The 18983-nt window shown below is 37.5% G+C and overlaps 1 protein-coding gene across 1 annotated transcript in view; it reads left to right on the forward strand.

Moving 5' to 3' along the window:
* Positions 1–831: 831 nt before the first annotated feature.
* Positions 832–18983, forward strand: part of ndrg3b (ndrg family member 3b) — a 68754-nt gene continuing 50602 nt past the window's right edge. The window contains exon 1 of the mRNA XM_053644370.1: positions 832–3320. The gene's annotated coding sequence lies outside the window, so the exon portion shown is untranslated. The remainder of the gene's footprint in view (positions 3321–18983) is intronic.

Consider the following 18983-nt stretch of genomic DNA (forward strand, 5'->3'; position numbering starts at 1 on the left):
ACCTTTATTTGTTTACTTATTTATGTTTATTATTATTATTATTATTATTATTATTATTATTTTATAAAAGCTTTTTCTTAATGGTTTTAACCATTTTATATTCAAGTCTGTTTTTTGTTTTTGTATGTTTTGTGTAGTTTTTTTCTTCTTGCTATTTTCTTATTGTGTAAAGTGCCTCTTTAAAGTGCTTCTTTTGTGTAAAGTGCTTCTTTAAAGGTGCTATGTAAAAATAAAGATTATTATTATTATTATTATTATTATCTCATACAGTGTGACAAGTAATAATTGTAAAAGACAGCCGAACTCTGGCACAATTGGTTTTAGTCCTTATTTGAACTATCTTCTTGAATATCCATGTGTAAGAAACCCTGCAGTGAAAACAACAAACTTCCCAAAACTCTGCAGTAAAAAATGAAATCTGCTGTCACTACATATGATGTGGAAGGATGGCAGCCGTGGCACTGGCGTACTATAATGTTATGTGGGTTCGGGACATGATTGTACTTAGCTTCTGCTTCTGATTGCTTAATCCTTGATGCATCCTCTCCAGGATAATTGTAGAATGTTATTTAATAGAATTCCATGTCTTTTTTTTTTTTGTGGATATGCAGTTATTAATTACTATATGTCAGAATGGATGAAACACACCTCTTCTCTCTGTTTCTTGTTCAGTTTTAGAAAGTTGGCTAGACTACACGGGTGAGCTGGAGCCTCCAGACCCTCTGGCGCGTCTCCCGCAGCTCAAACACCGCATCAGACAGCTACTGACAGACCTGGGAACAGTGCAGCAGATCGCATTGTGCTCCTCATCCACATGAGGGCGACAGAGCACACAGATCTCCTCAGAAACGTACAGTACAGGAAAGATGGAATTTTTATTTTTAAAAAGTGAGACTTGAACCTGAACTAAAGCATATAAATAAGTGGTATTTAAGCTCTGAGGAAAACTGCGAGAGCCAGAACAAACCAACCCTAGAGAGAGGAAAAAAAAGAAGAGAATGTACTTGAACGTTTAATACGTTAAAAGTTTTGAATGTAATTCAGGGTTGTGGTTCAAGTCCAGGCATCAGATATGCCTCTTTTTTTTTTTTTTTTTTTTTTTAGTTTTTTTTTTTTAGAAGGACTATAATGTTTTTGGCATTACATACAAGGGTTTTTTTTTTTTTTTTTTGGTTATGAAGCGAATTCTTCAGCACTTAAATTTGTTAATTATCATCATATAAAGTTTTATTTTGGTTTCTCCACTTTGTTGCTAATGTTATGCAAAACCACCTTTTCCTACACGACCTGTTTTGAAGAACTGTTTGAATATTTGACCTCTTCAGACGAAGAGATTCTGAGGCAGTGACTGGTTTTGTAGCTATTGAAGTAAACGTGGAAACGTTTAAAGGAGCATATATTTTAATCTCAAAGTACTTACGTCTTGCTTTTATATTTTGTATTAAATAGACAGTGTAAATTGCGTATATGTATTGCCTATATTAATTCATGTTTCAGGTTGTTTTGTCCTTTACTGTTTGATCAAAACTGTAATGTTATTTACTGTGACTGAGTTTGCATTCATTACACCAATTACAACAAAATAATAATGATGATAATAATAACCACCTTTTATCTCTTGTACATTCTGTAGTACTTTGGACATAATTGCTTGTTTGTGTTTTGTATGAATGCAAATGTTTTCCCTGCCATATATAACAAGCACAAAAAGGGCATCATATATATATATATTTTTTTTTATAATTTTCACACGCTCTTACAGCATACTGTACTTATTTCTTTTTTTTCCCTGTTACCATTTTAACTTATTGTAATTGAGAATTTAAGTTATTGAGTTTTCTGTTGTGTGTGTGTGTGTGTGTGTGTGTGTGTGTGTGTGTGTGTGTGTGGTTTTTTTTTTTTTTTTTTTTTTTTTGTTTTGTTTTTCTTTTTTTTTAAACCGCACTGGCCGTGTGTATAGGCTGAGTTTTTGGCCAAATTGTTGTGTGTGTCAGAAAAGCAGATGGGCCCTCAGTGTGTGTTCAGCAAGAGAGTGTCCGAGTTCAGTGCTCATGCCCATTGTTAGTTCAGTCTCTCATCTAAATTGTTTCATTTGACTTGTCAATTCTTAACCAGCGCCTGATGTTCCAGAGCAGCACGTTCAAATGCAACAGTGGTCTATGTTTTTAAAAAATTCCGACCCCACGAGAATGGACTGGAAGATTCTGTTTATATTTTCCTAATCTCTGTGCTTTTCTTTGTGTAGCCAGTGACCTGTATGCAGCCTGTTCTCGGTCCTTTCACTCTGCTGTGTGCTGTCCTGCGTGTCTGCCCTCTTGCATAACCAGTCACTGGAAGTACAGTAATTGGACATGATTATTTTATAAATCTTTTGATTTCTTTTTTTTTTTTTTTTAAGCGCTTTGTGTGGCGCCCAAGTTCTTCTTGACTTCTCGATTTAAAAAAAAAATCCATTCTCCAAACCGCCATGGAAACAGGAGAAATTCTTTGTCGAGCATAATAATGCATTAGCTGAAGCCAAGAAAAATAAATAATAATAAAAAATTTCCTGTATGCTCAGCTTCCTTAAATATATGGTCAGTGTGCTGTTTGTTTTTGTTTGTGTTTGATTATGTTTCTATTTACTGGTGGCATGTTCATCTTCACAGTGCATCATCATTTTGACACCCTTAAATCTTATTTACAACATCTGGGCTGCTGTTGCTAAAGACTATGGAATTGCATTTGAGGCTCAGGGATACAAATGCATCTCAATTGCAGATGTGTGTGTATATATGTGTGTGTGTGTGTGTGTGTATATGTATGTATGTATGTATGTATGTATGTTTATATATATATTTGTGTGTGTGTGTGTGTGTGTGTGTGTGTATATTTATTTATTTGAAGGGAGTAGGTGGTTTTGGATGTTTTACATACAGTAATTGAAAATCTAAATGTGTGAGGTTATTAGATAGCTGTTACTTTGAAATATTCTCACTTGGGAAGAAAAACAAAACTATAAATATAGTGTGAGTGTAGGTGTAATCATTGCTACCGCTCTTTATTCTGTAAGAGATATGGAAAGGGCTGAATCATAAATAGTCCTTTACTGTATTTATACTGCACTATGTAGTGTAAAGCATTACGTAAACGTGTTGTAGTGTAGTGCGCTCGTTTCGAGAGCAGGAAGCCATTTGGGATGTCGCCATGGTTGCTCTTGACTCCGCCCCTTTGAGTAATATTGACGTTACCCGTAGCAGAGATGTGCAGAGCTCTGGAGACAGCACACACACGCGTACATACACCGCGTCTCAGTCCTGCTCTTTTCTCCTAGCAACACGGTGAGTAGAGGGTTTTTAAAAAATATATATATATATTATTAATTAATATATATTTTTCATGTAAATAGTCGGACAACTTATTTATTTTTTAAAAATCCTTTCTAACATTGAATTTGCTGACATTTTTGTGCAACCGAGTGAACTAACGCGTATGAGCTGAGTCTCCCTGCTAGCTGGCTAACGGTGTAGCTCCACAGCGGCTAGATACCTAGCTGTCACGCTACCGAGCTACTCGCTCTCATGAACCTTTCACCGCAATGTCCTGTTGAGATTATACGCCTTAAAAACGGAGTGTGTTGGATACTTCTAAACCGTTCTAAGCACTTCTGAAGTGTGTGTGTGTGTGTGTGAGAGAGAGAGAGAGAGAGAGAGAGAGAAGCTAGCAGGCTAAGCCGTGTCCAGTGTAGAGCCAGGTTCAATGCCAGAAGGTCACTCCTCTCCATTACAGCTGCAGGACAACCGAGCAGCTCGCTTTTTACCGGTTTCCTACTCTATTACAGACACACACACAAAGCGGCTATTTATCCAAAATAACTTTATTATTTTTTCAACAATTAGCTATACAGCTATATAAATCACTCTTGCAGTACATTTCTAATTAGTTTTAGTGTAAGTGTCTGAAATGTTATGTAAAAATGAGACACGTCAAGTTTATTCAGAGTTCAGCGTTAAGGCATGTTGTGTGAAATGGCTTCCACGTGCTTTAAATGATAATTAATTCCTTACAAAGATTCAGGACCATAATGCCGTGGGAATAATGAAACACTTTAATATGCTGTATTAATGCAGTTTGATCCTGCAGCGCTGTTGAGTCCTCTATTCTGATTGGTTAGAAGAGTACAGTCCTCGATTCTGATTGGTCAGAAGAGTACAGTCCTCGATTCTGTTTGGTCAGAAGGTATACTCCTCTATTCTGATTGTTCAGAGGGTATACTCCTCGATTCTGATTGGTCAGAAGAGTGCAGTCCTCGATTCGGATTGGTCAGAAAGTGGTGGTGAGGTTTTAGTAACAGCAACTCTGACACTAGGGTTAGGGTCATGGGGCTTTGTCTGATTTTGTGTTTTGTTTTTTTCCACGGTGGCTTAATGGTTAACACGTGTGCCTCACACCTCCGGGGTTTGAATACCACCTTCCCCTTGTGTGTGCGTGTGAAGTTTGCATGTTCTCCCCGTGCTATGTGGGTTTCCTCCAGGTACTCAGGTTTCCTCCGTCAGTCCAAAGACATGCGCTGTAGGCTGATTTGGTGTTTCCGAATTGTCGAAGTGTCTCTGTGTGTGTGTGTGTGCGTGCAGTCGTGGCCTGTGATGGGTTGGCACCCTGTCCATTGTGTCCGCCGCCTTGTGTCTCGAGTCCCCTGGAATAGGCTGCAGACTGTAAAGTGGTATGGAAAATGATTGGATGAATGTGCTTTTTTTGAGATATTGTGGATATTGTGCTTTTTTTAAAAAAAATAATAACTATTATTTTAAATAAATGACAGTATATTAGATGATTTATTAAACGACTGGAAGCAGCCGGTTTGATGTAAAAATTTCATATTTAATCTTTAAAATATTTAAATGTTTACATTTACATTTATTCACTTAGCAGACGCTTTTATCCAAAGCGACTTACAAATGAGAAAGATACAAGCAAAACAAATGAGAAAGATACAAGCAAATGTTAAAATTTTGGAAGATTTTTTTTTTTTTTTACCTTTTCTGTCTTTTCAAATACCCAAGCCTGTCATTTATTTTTTTAGTTAATTAGTCAGTTAGTTACGACAGCGTTTTAGTGCCACGTAGAAAAAAATAAGTCGTAATATTTTGAGAATAAAGTCGTAGCAATACAAGATTAAAGTTAGCAGATTTGAAATTCGCGCTTCTCTTTCTCAGGAAATAAACACACAAAAAGGACAAAATGTTTATTAAAATATATATTCAGTTGCAAGAAAATACACATTTAGTCATGTTTGTGTGTTTATTTCTTGAGAAATAGAATTGCAAATCTCGAATCTGCGACTGTTCGATATCAAACTAACGTTACCTTGGCGTAATTTTGACTTTAATCTTAATTTATGAAATTGTTGTTTTTTTTAACGTGGCATTAAAATGCCGTCATAGTTAGTTATCTGTTTTATTTGTTTTATAATTAATTTATTAATATAATAAATGTATTTTTGTATACATTTTAAACACAAGGTTTATTATTAATGCAGCACTATTGTATTACTGCCAGTGTGTTTGCAAACCTGTATATCATGATTCATATCATGTATGGTAGAAATCTCTTTGAGAATCATAATGTGATTTTTAAATTAATGAAATTATCATTTTTTAATCATATCATCCACTTCTAATAACAAGTTTATATTAATCCACTTCTTGTAATACACGATCATCTCTGTAGTAAGCCCATACACAGGGACATGTATAACGAGCGCTGTTCCCCGTGGCAGTGCTGTGCAGTGGTCTGATGTTAAAAAAAAGAAAAGGAAAAAAAAGTGCAATTTTCGGTTATGAGAAAGTGTGGTGTGTGTGTGTGTTCGTTCGTTTGAGAGTGAGGGAACGGCTGTCTGTAGTGTAAACACTAATGTAAACAGTAACAGGAACTAACTTGTCTCGCAGGTCTTCCATAGTATGAAACGCAGCTATAAGTATATTAAGTATGTATGTATTTATTTATTTTTAATAAATAGTGATTAATGTTCATTGGCAATTTTTCTTTTGTTTTAGGGAAAATAATAAGCGTCAGTATAATTATTTTTTTCATTTTAAGTATTAATTTAGGACTGTAGTTTCAGTGCTCTTTTTTGTGCGTCCATAAAAAAATAATGCATAAATACTTATATAAACTCCACCTCTTATATCTGAGTTTAAATAAAGTAAGTGTGTCTTCGTTAAATAAGTAAGTGTGTCTTCGACTCAAGGACTGCGAGTGCGTCTTTGCTTATATGATTGACATGCTGTTAAAAGGTGTGTTTGTACTCATCACAGACCGTGCTGCTCGCCTGCCTCACACACACACACACACACACTTGTTTACTCCACACTAGCTGGTGAGAAACATCTGATAAAATCAGGCCTCTTAAAGGAATTGTGTTGTAGGCGGTTGGTACTGCAGAATATTTCATCCTGTTTCTGTTGTGACGTCAGAACACTACAAAAGCAGCTCATTCAGTACGTTTACATGGACAACAATAATCTATCTGTCTTCTGCCAATAATCTATCTGTCTTTCTTAGCTCGTTCACACCTGTCCCATTGCATTATGGGAATTTTTGACTACTGCGAAATCTCGCCCGAAGCAGTATGCCATCCGGGTATTTCTCGCCTGCTGAGAATTTGGACATACGTATTGCTTTTCGCCCGCCGTAGGGTGGTACGCCATTTCGGACGCAGCCACAGCGTTATTCAATGTGTTAACGTAATATCCACTGAAACACGAAGTCAGGGCGGGACATATCGAGTGCCACTCCCCTTTTCAAAAGTTCGATGTTTAATATAAGAGAGTTTGTCATTGTACAGTTTTGTAGTTATGGTTAAAAACACAACAACCACCACCCCCACCCCCACTCCCGGTAATAAAAACTCAACACACACCCCCTCACTCCCGGTCATAAGAATACAACCCCCACCCCCCCCCCCACCCCAGTTAAAAACACAACAATCCACTCCCAGTGATAAAAACACAACAACCCCAAACCCCCGCTGATAAAAACACGACAACCAAACATAACATGGTCAACATCAAGCAGGAGCTGGAATGGGAGTACCTCGGCTAATAGCACATACACGTCCACACATCTGCGTCGGTCACCAGGACTCGAGGAAAACATGAAGCAACACACAAACACATCTCTCGCCTCACTAGGTGAATGCAGGTTAAAGAAATCGGAGAGGGAAATGGGCCTATACATGTCTATACAGGTCTATATGCAGATGCGCGAGTCTAGACTGAAGGAAAACGCAGGAGTCAGAACTATTTCTGTGGCTACAGAAACTGCAAACCTAGCAGACTGTGAACTAAAAGCCCCGTCCTTCAGACACATCTGCAGAGGAAGCATGGCCAGAGAGCTACTGCTTCATTTCAATGAATGTCCTTATATAAAGGCGGATGTTTTTATTGAATCGAACATGAAAAGCTAAGGCGCATATTCTGGCACTGCTTATTTCTGTGGTGTTCAAATCGTAATCTTATCAAACCCAATTTTGTTACACCCATCAGGGCTTCATTTCCGTGCTTTATTGCTGCTTGTGAGCAAAATAGCCTGGACCATCAGATTATTACAAACATAAGTTTCCCACTGTATACAATCAAATAAAGCTTATTCACCCAAAGATGTAAGCTGGGCGATCGATTGAAACCAGCCCCTGGGAATTATTAAGATGATAACTTCGTCTGTGAAGAATTTGAGCTGTGAAAATGAACAAAATCTCTATCTTCTGCCAGCAGGTATGTGTTACAAGGTGAATGGAATTTAACCAAGGGGGAAGTGGAATTTCTCTGTAAGTCAGCGTGTACTGTTCTCTTTGAGCGCGAGTGTAATGCTTCATGGACAGTTTGCAGGTTGCTGCTGTAGCAATTTGGCTTTTAATTGTTGAGATTAAACATTAGTGCAGGTCTTAGTGTTAGAAATTCACGAAGCATAAGGTCTTTGTGCACGCACACACACGCACACACGCTTGCCTGTGTTGCTAACCCTGCCGCTAACCCACTTTCCCTTAATACTAGGTGAGGAAATCTATAAAGTAGCAGTAAAGCTGTATAATCCATGACAGCGGTTTGGAACGTGGATCATCTACAGCGTAGGGAAACGTCTCTGAGCAGCGCACACTTCACTTTCATGTAAAGTCAGATGTGACGCCTGGGCTGAGGGGGTAGGATTAATCGTTTAAAAAAAACGGTTGAAGCATTATGTCTTTTATTCGCACAGCCCTGTTTATGTGTATGCTGCGCTGTGTTTTTGTTCATTGTGTTAAGCATGTTCTGCTCTTCATTTCCATTCCGGATGTCTCTTAGCTGTCGTGTGATCGAACAGGAGAAATAAAGTAAGTGAAAGAAGCGTCTTTAGCTGTGGATCTTTATGCGGTATAAAGGACTCACGAGATCAGGCTTGTCGTACCTTCTTTCTCTGTGTTGTCTAACATTTAGCCATTTCCTCTGGAGGATGCACCCCCTACTTCAGTTCAACTTAATTCAGTTATGTCGCAAAGTAGATTATGTAGACATTGTCACAAAGCAGCTTTAGAGAAATCTGGCTGTAGCTCTAAGTGGCAAGGCAAACACTCCCTGATACGACATAAAGAAGAAACCTTGAGCGGAACCGGACTCAGAAGGAAACCTATGGTACCTTTCCACTGCACCCAACATTGGTGATTATTTTCTTATGCTTTCAGTACCATTTTTTCATTTATTTAAAATAATATCCACACACACACACCAGAATGTATATTATTCATTTAGGACTGTAGTTTAATTCAGTGCTTTTTTTAATGCATAAATACTTATATATAATATTAAATATTTAAATAATCAAATTTTATATATATATATATATATATATATATATATATATATATATATATATATATATATATATATATATATATATATATATATAAAATTTAAACTAAGTGTATAAGTAGGTGTATGCTTCCGGGTAAACCACTAGTGTTCCATTTGAGACGATATTACCTTTCTAAAATTCATACACTAGACGGTAGAGTACACAGTGCATAGTGTATAGTACTTCATTTGGGAGACAACTTTAGTATTCACTCTCCGCTGCGTGTTTTCGGAACAGAAATAACATGGTGAGTAAACATGTCCAGTGCCGTGCACAGACCAACTAATCGATCATGAGATTAGTTGACAAAGATTTTCATGATCAATTATTTTTGATTAATCAATTAGTTGTTGCAGCTCTAGTTCCAAATAACATTTTTAATGAGTAAATCATAAGCGTTTATTGTTTTTATATTCATCGAGGACAATCCTTCATAATCATACAAAAAATCGTCTACCAGGTCTTACATTTTTCAGTGCCTTGTGGACGTTGAGTAAAACCCAGCTGAAACATTTATTCCTTCTTGACCTCTGATTTACGAGGCACATCTACCATGTTAAAGATTTGCCGTGCCTCTGTCCAAGCCAAGCTTATATCACTTATTGCTTAATGTCCCCTGATAACATTACTTAGCGACTCGTCCTAAGATCCACTAACTATATAGGAGCATGTGTCTTTATTTCTGAGGTCTTGCCTCTGTGCCAGTAAATCTAGCTGAAACCTCTCACGTTAATTGGACCTTGAACCCATAGTGCATAATGAATTTCATATACTGGTTTGTCTGAATGCCATAGAGTTTCTAGAAGCAGCTTTATGGCGTGAAAACTCCCGTTGCTTGTTGTTGCTCTGTTTTTATCACCTGACGTCCTCTCCTGATCACTATACCAACAGCCTCCCTGGGCGACAGCTGCTCTGTGTTTTCTCACACCCTGTACTTCCTGTCTGTTTTGCTCCTCAAAGCCCTCCTTCACTGCACTGACAGCTTCTATTTCTGGTGTCTGGACAGGGAGCGAGGTGGGAGCGAGTAGTGGACATTACACCCACTCGATTGGCGCTCATCTGTCTACTTGGATCATGTAATTTTCCAGTATTTCAGGCTGCAGTGCACTCCAGACGACAGTGGACAGGTGTCAGTAGGTAGCAGAAAGCAGGAAGTAGGCGATTCGTCATGGTGTAATCAATTTCCATCATAATATCATGCTTGATTATGGCGCGTCACTTCTTGTCCCCGCTGTTTTTTATTCCTGCCATTGTCAGAGCTTGATTAAGACCTACAAAGGCCACTGGGGCTGCGGTGACTCCAAGGGCCCCTTCCATTGTATCTGGGGTCTGCGATCGATAATAAACGATGTGTCTGTTTCACACAAACAGTAAAATTTCTATTAATTCACAGCTGCAACCAAAATATATTTTGAAAAACGTATTGAGCTTTTTTTCCAAAATGAAATGCTACATATTTCAGCACGAAAAAGGACCCGTGATGAACTTAAGCTTTGAAGAACGTCACGTTCGGGACGTGGCTGGAATTGGTGTCCTAAGTAAAGGTCCATCTTAAAAATTATACACGCGTCTTTGCATATTTGGCAAATAGACTTGAATGCGCCCTAACTAAGCAGCCATGGACATAAAGTACAGCAAACAAAGCTCAACTACTGAACGTCAACAAGTATGACGGGCGCTGTCGCATCATATAACCGCAGCTAGCTGAAGGAACAATCAGGTTGGTTAGGTTGGTGGGTGGGGCAACTTATGGAGCTAACTATTGTACTAACAGCTAAATTCAGCAAACGTACTTGAAGGTTATAGATAATTTCAATCAGGAAAAAAAATAATGAAGTTACTGCGCATGTCCATTCCTAAAACGTTTCAGGTTGCGCCATTTTTAAATGTAAAGCTGTCAAAACAATATGATCAGCTCATAATTTATAAATCTCCTGAGAAGTGAAATAACGAGGTATATACACAGAAATTAACAATAAACGATCGGTTGTGATTTTATTTTCATTTTTTTCCCCCCACGGACTTGAAATTTGAGCTTGAAGTGACTTACCCTGATGTGCCTCGTGACCTTGTTGTGAAGGTGTATTGTAATTTGGCAGTGGTGAAAGTGTATCGTAATTTGGCTGCTTACCACTACTTTCTTAGAAGAAAGGTGCCAAATATTGGCTCGTATAATGCGGATAGCATCTGTATTGTGAAGTTAGTGAACAGACTCGGCATGGCTTATTGCAAGTGAACACCATACATGCGTAGCTGGGTGAGTTAGCTAGCTAATTGGTTAGTTTTCTTGTTCAGCAAGTGAACTCATTCCACATCTCTGTATTCAGTCATTTAGGATAGAACATGCAGTTCATATTGGCCTCTGGTTTTAAACGTCGGTGATTATCAGATTAGGCGAGGTTTGTGTTAATGTTGCTGTAATTCCTGTGGCTGCGGACAGTACGTAAGGGAAGGCTTAAATGCCTTGTTTGTCAGTGACCTGAGGGAACATCGAAATAACAGAACAAAACAGTCCTCATTTTCATTTTATCATTCTGTCCTTAAATCAATCTACCAGACCCGTGAATTATGTTTCTTTGCTGTTGTTTCGAACTCTGTTTCTCACCAACCGGATATGTCCTAGGAACAGTGACGTCGCTTCCTGCGCTCATGAATATTCACTTGAAATGGTCTGTATGCTTAGTGATTACATGAATCATGGGAGTTTATGGAATTAAGAGTGATTCACGCAGCCACTTTCTCCTGACGTCTCTCATTTGCCCTTGTAAAGGAGCAGCCACTGTGAAATGCCTGCACTTGTGGCTGTTCAATTCAGTGCTACGTTATTCATGAATGACCGCTGTGTTTTGAATGGCGTCATAAACTGACATAAACACTGCCAACCAGTTTAGTTTGTTAAGAGCCTTCTGAGTTATACTTTTAAAGCGATCTGATTTATTTATTTTCTTTTGTCAGCCTTGTGAATGTTATTCATCTCATATTGTTGAGTAAGTGTAACGATTGGGCTGTTATTGGAGCCGCAAGACACAAAACAGCAGAAGGACAAGTACCTAATTGTTATTTGTGAATTATTGCGTTTAATATAAATATATGTAGCTTGCAAAAACAGTCATTTTACTCTGAAATAACTGAAACGTTGACATCGCAACACACTGTAATTGGTGTAAACCCTAGGGAGGTTCATGTTTAATTAACAGTTGAAAATCTGCTCATCATCAGTTTGCCTTGGGAATGTATTATAATTTAAGTAGCTACCTGTGAGCATTGTGAATCTGTATTTACACAGAGCTCAGTAACAGCAGTTCTGTTAGAACATCAGAAATGTGTGTTAACACAAGTGTGTGCTGTGTTATTATTAAGTGTGTATAAGCTTTAGCTGTGACGTATCAGTCTGAACTGTCTGTGGTGATTTGAGCAAATACTCAGCTCCTTCATCTTGTATCTGATAGTCGGATCCCTTTTATGTTATCAAACCTGCACTGATGAACCAAATCCATCATGCTTGAGAAATAGGGCTGGGTATTGCAACCAATTGGCGATTTGATTCTTATTTATATGGTTTCGATTCGATTTCAATTCAGTATCGATTAGTTATCAGTATTTCATTTAAAATATTAGTTTTGCAGACATGAAATCCATGTTTTAATATAAATGCTGGTAACTGAAACCCTCCTACTTGGCTATATTACTGAAATAAACGTTTACATTAACAATAGGGCTCACACAATTATGTTTAATGACTTTTCACTTTGAGTAACAAATATTGTAACAAGACATCATTAATATGTGCATACAGTGCACACAAGGTAAGCACAAACTGCACACCGCACATTACTGTAAAAAAAACAAAAAACAACAAAACATTGTAAATGTGCAACAGTGAAATTAAACCGTTTTCAAAATTCAAAACATGAAAGATGGCGACTTGTTCAGGTCGAGAGGTGAACTACAAATAATATTCACATCCTCTCATTCGGGGTTTTCCCGAATCCATATCGTTTCATTACATTGACGATCGATTAAAATTGGAGAATCAATTTTATATATATATATATATATATATATATATATATATATATATATATATATATATATAAAAGCTCATTGATATCAAACTGGTAATATATAATGTAAACTTTTTTATATATTAACATTAACTGGATATGAAATATACTACTGTACAATATATTTTTCTGTGCAATATACACCTTTTTTTTGTCAACTCATCTTCATTCAAGACTTTCAATGGTGTACTGCCCATTTAAATCAGCGCGAGGACGAGCAGGCAGCTTTAGACTCGCCACCGAAACCTCCGCTTCACTGCTGCTCACTTCCCGTGTAAAATTGTAGCATTTATCATTCCACACGAGACATGTTTACACAGCACGAAATCGATGTGCTTTCCCTCCCTCTTTTGATTGACAGGATATAATTGGCCCTGATCGTCGGATGCTTTTAAACTATCGGCCGATAGGGTGCAAAATTGCCTTTATATCTAATGTGTATGTATAAGTGTGTGTGGGTGTGTGTGTATGTATGTATGTATGTATGTATGTATGTATGTATGTGTGTGTATATATATATATATATATATATATATATATATATATATATATATATATATATATATATATTTATATATATTTATACATACACACACACACAATATTATATATACACATATGTAAATTTATGTGTGTGTGTGTGTGTACACATAAGAAATGCTGTAAGACAAATATGCTTTTAAAAATAATTAAATGTTTCTACATTAAAAAAGCTCATATAAAAGGCAGTAAACAGTAATTAACAGTAATAAGTCAATATTTGGTGTGACAACCCTTTGCTTTTGAAAAATGCCTCAGTAGTGTCAGGTGTGATTTGTGCAGTCTTATAAGGAAATTAGCTGGTAAGTTTTGCTGAGCATCTTGGAGAATCTGCCACAGTTTTTCTGGAGATTGTAACTGTTACAGTAGCTTCTGTTTTCGCAGATAAGCCCTGACACTCATTATGTTTTTTTGTCTGAAAAGTGGTTTATTATGTAATACTTTGCTTTCTTTACTGTACTTTTTTTCCATAACACAATATGAATATAAAATGTTTTTGTACTGATTAAATAAACGACTATAACAACATTTGTATTTAAAAAAAAAAAATTAATTAATTTTAAAAAAGGGTGTCTATGACTTGGGCAATTTGCTGTGTGTATCCTATTTTAACTCACCCACGTGTCTCCAAGGCAGAGTTCTATTTTTAAAAGCTTACTGAATAACAACCCATGTTATTTGGAAGTTTAATGAGTATTTACTATGACTTTGGCGGCTATTGTATGAACAGACCTTGTTTAGTTACTTTTCTTTGACTTTTCGTAGTATTACCCAGAACAGTTACTTGTTAAGGCGGTTTAATATTAAGCACCATTAACAAGAGCTCTGACGCTGAATATCGTGCCTAGTTCTGGCAGCATCATCTGCACTTGTAGTGGAAACGTGCTGGTATTTTAGGAGAGTGGTTTGTCCTTGGCGCATCGACTGTGCATGAAGGAGAAACGGATAAATCCCCCTTACAATGAGAGAGACCTCGATGTAGATACGAGTTTGACTTTCTCACAGTTGCTTTACCTCCACACCACACTGTTTACCTCTCTCTGCATGAAAAGCATGGATGTGATGTAGGTCATGTGCTAGTAAAGTGATCCTGGCCACAGTAAGATCTGTTGAATATTACATGGACTTGCAAACAGAGAGTTGTTTTTCCCATTGAGCTGTGTTTCCTGTCTGCTTCACTTTATATCCCTGGATGCCGTTAGACAGAGACATAGCACCACCATAATCGAATTACTATTGAACTGTGTTCTGTGAGAAGAACGATCGCGCCCATTCAGCACAATAACACAGCAGGTAGTGTTGATGCCTCACAGGGTGCAGGGTTTGATCCTGAGCTCGGGTTACTGTCAGTGCAGAGTTTCACAGGTTCTCCGTATAGGCCCCTCTGAAAGTATCGGAACAGCAAGGCCAGTTGTTTTCACTATACCTTTCAGCTTTCATTTCCTCATATTTACATCTAGATGTCTTAAACAATTTGGAACATGGTACCTTTTGTTTGAGCCCACACATCTTTTCAAGTGATCAGAAATACTGTAACATTTTCTGATTGATAGGTGTTCCTTGCTGCCCAGGTTGATTGATTGATTGACGAATTAATAGCACTGAATGTCTACTCTTGGTTTGGGCCTTAGGTTTTGCCTGTGAAGACTGCATTTGTTCTTAAAAAAGGATAAACCAACATGAAGTTCTGAAAAAGAAAGAAACTGCTAGTGTACTTACAACCAGGGAGGTTGGAACAGGTCGGCCAAGGAAAACAACAGCAGCTGATGATGGAAACTTTGTGAGCACAATAAAATCGGCCTTGCTGTTCCAATACTTTTGGAGGGGACTGTACATTCATGTGGGTGCGTTCTCTGGTTTACTCCCACCTCCTATAAATATACACTCACTGAGCACTTTATTAGGATCAAAATTTCTGAATTGTTTTATTCAGAATAAGGTCAATAATTAGATTATTGCTGTCCATGTAAATGTAGTCAATGAAGTAAATGTGCTTTCAGATACAATCATGAATGTAAATCCAAGGCATTGCGTTGGGTGTGTGTGTATATATGTGTGTGTGATATATACATATACATATATATATATATATATATATATATATATATATATATATATATATATATATATATATATATATATATATATATATACACACACACACACATATATATACACATACATATATGTACACAATATAAAATTACACATTTCTTTAACTTTTAATTTTTAGCGCAACTTTTTTCCCACAGGTACGTGACCTGCTAGAGTGAGGTAATTTGAGTAGTGCATTTGGGAATCGTGCTGTTTGGGCAGTGACTCTCAGGCCAGGCTGTAGAAACAGAAATCATGAAAGCAGTTTTATTATTTGTTCGTTTGTTTTGGCCACGCTAGCATTTTCAGTCTGTTTCCCAATAGTTTGTCATCCATGATGAAGTTTGTTTTGACAACATAAACATAAAAGACCCTTGCTTGTGCACCCCACTTTCACTTGTATACTACACAACATTGTCAGACATGAAATTAAAACACCTAATTGCACCGCAACCGCCGTCTTTGAATTGTGGACGTTACACAGATGTCCACGGAACATACTCAGAAGAGCAGATTAGGAAAGTTGTATTTTTTTAGTATTCAACTGTGTGTGTGTGTGTGTGTGTGTGTGTATGTGTGTGTGTTGTGGACTGTGCCTCACACTTCTTTCACTTATCCATGCTGTTTGGGCTCATGATTGTGGGGCTGTGCTTAATAAATCAGTCAGGTTTCATTACATTTCAGCAAATCACAGGTGGAAAAAAGGACGAAACAAATTCACTCCTATAACAAATGGAAAACAAACTTGGAATTAGATTTGAAAAGAAAATTTTATCTGGCAATGTTTACATATAAAGAGGCTTTTTTTTGTTAGGATTGATTATAAATATATTTATATGGCAAACTTTATTGTGTTTATTATATTTGCAGTGCAAGTAATTTTTGTGTGAAATTTTGTGTTTAACTAAATAAATATGACATTTTAGCTGTGTATCCTTGGTATTGATATTGGCTGATACTCAAGAACAATTTGGAAGGTCCTGAAAAAGAAAGAAACCGCTGGTGTACTTGCAACCAGAGAGGTTGGAACAGGTTGGCCAAGAAAACAACAGCAGTTGATGATAGAAACATTGAGAGAGTAGCTTTTTTTAATTTTTTAATTTTTTATTTATTTAGGCAAGATGAAAAACAACAATAACAAGATAACTTCATAGAGTATGAAGTTCCTGGTATGATTATGTAAAAACAACAACAAAAAAAAGAGATAAGGCACTGTGCCATACTGCACAAGCTGTATAAGAGTAACTGCTACAGCAATAAATCTCCACTACTAATGGATAAAGAGACTCGATTTGCTTCTTTATCAGAAAGCCTGATAATCTCCTGTTGGAATGAGACCTTCATCCATTTGGCACATTTCCAATGTGACCACTTTTTAGCTCATTTCATTACAGACAAACCCAAACAAAGAAATTTGTCCCTAATTTGAGCAATGGAAGCCCTCCGCTTATTTGTGACTGTGGGACATGTTAGTGCTGTGGTGATGATAAGTGGCGTTTGGTTTGAAATGCTGTAGAGTGAAGAGAGTGTGCTCACAGGAGTAATTATGGTTCTCTCTGACGCCGCCGGCAGCATACAGCCTGGTTACTATGGTGATGAGGAGAAAAGGATGGGCTGGAGCTCACCAGTAATCAAACAGGCTGGACTCTCTGGGAGTCCAGATAAATGTGGACTCCAGGCGAGTCTGCTCTCGCGTGCACATGTGCGGGTGCAAGAGTCAAAAAATGAACTTGAGTTTTAGAGATGGAAGGTTAAACAGGCCGAGTGCCATTGTTGTTGGTCTTGTGGATAATTGTAGAGTAATTATTTGTCTTTTAATGAAGCCGCTTTGAGTCAGAGAAAGATATTTTTAAATGCGGAGACATTAGCTCAGATTGAACGCTGCCAATATGACACTGGAGTTGTTGCTTATGTTTTCTCAAGTCTTCTGTATGCCTCTGTATTAGCACTTGCAGAGTTTCTTCTGTTAAACAGATCAGGTCCAGTAACCTACATAAAGACGACTTTGAAGTTAAACACGATAAAATTCTCCCTTCACCCAGGTCTTCATTTCTGACCATCCCCGGTATCCCTAACACCATCCCAACCCTTTCAAGCAGCCCCAATCTGCCACTTACGGTCATGTGAAAAACTAAGTACACCCCATGGAAATTGTTCCCTTTTTTAACACATTTGGACAAGCAAACATTTGATCATCTTTGAAACAGTGCCTATTAATAAAGTTGATATATTTTTTTTAAAAAACTACAAGGAAACTGAGCTTTTTCAATCATTTATTCAACAGAAATATCATTAGAAGTGATATTCTTCTGTGGAAAAAGGAAGAACTCCCTTGGCCTCAGAAGATAGTACTGCCCCCTTGAGCAGAAATAACTTCTTGTAGGCGTTTTTTCATAATTGTCCACCAGGCTTGTTGGAATTTTTTACCACTCTTCCATGCAATATTCTTTCAGTTGCAAGATGTTTGAGGGTTTTCTTGCATGTACTGTCCGTTTCAAATCCCCCACATTTTAATGGGATTCAAATCCAGGCTTTGACTAGACCATACCATAACCCTCCTTTTCTTCTTTTTGAACCATTTATTTGTAGATGTGCTGATGTGCTTAGGATCATTATCCTGTTGAAAGGTCCTCATTCGGTTCAACTTCAACTGTTGGACAGATGACCTCACATTATTTTCAAGCACTCTTTGATATGATGCAGAATCCATGAATGCAAGCTGTCCATTACCTGAGGCAGCGAAGCAGCCCCAAACATAACATTTCCACCACCGTGCATCACAGTTGGTATGAGGTGTTTCTCCTGAAAATCTGTCTTTGGTCTTCGTCTGCTGTTACTGTAGCCAAACAACTCTATATTTGATTCGTCTGTTCAGAGCACATTATTCCAAAAGTCCTGGTCTTTGCCTATATGCTCATTGGCAAACTGAAGTCTTTCAGTTGCAAGATGTTTGAGGGATTTCTTGCATGTACTGCCTGTTTCAAATCCCCCACAACATTTCAATAGGATTCAAATCCGGGCTTTAACTAGGCCTGCTTCTCCTGAAAAGCTCTTTTTGGTCTGCACCAAACATGTCTGCTGTTACTGTGGCCAAACAACTCTATCTTTGATTCATCTGTCCAGAGCACATTATTCCAAAAGGCCTGGTCTTTGCCTATGTGCGCATTGGCAAACTGTAGTCTTGCAAAGGCTTTTTCCTGGCTCGCCTCCCATGCAGTTCAAATTTGTGCAATGTCTTGATGAGAGGGGTATAAATAAGACAGGTTCCACCTGCAGTCCCTAAGCAGGTTCTAATCACTGGCACCCAATCTTGAACACCTGATTCTAATTTTATGGATTTGAAGGTGTGAAATGTTGGGGTATTTACTTTTTCCATGTGACTGATCTGTTTTGTTTTTTTGTTGTTTTTTTTTTAGT

The sequence above is a fragment of the Ictalurus furcatus genome, chromosome 15 (genome assembly GCF_023375685.1).
Source record: "Ictalurus furcatus strain D&B chromosome 15, Billie_1.0, whole genome shotgun sequence".
Taxonomy (NCBI): Eukaryota; Metazoa; Chordata; class Actinopteri; order Siluriformes; family Ictaluridae; genus Ictalurus; species Ictalurus furcatus.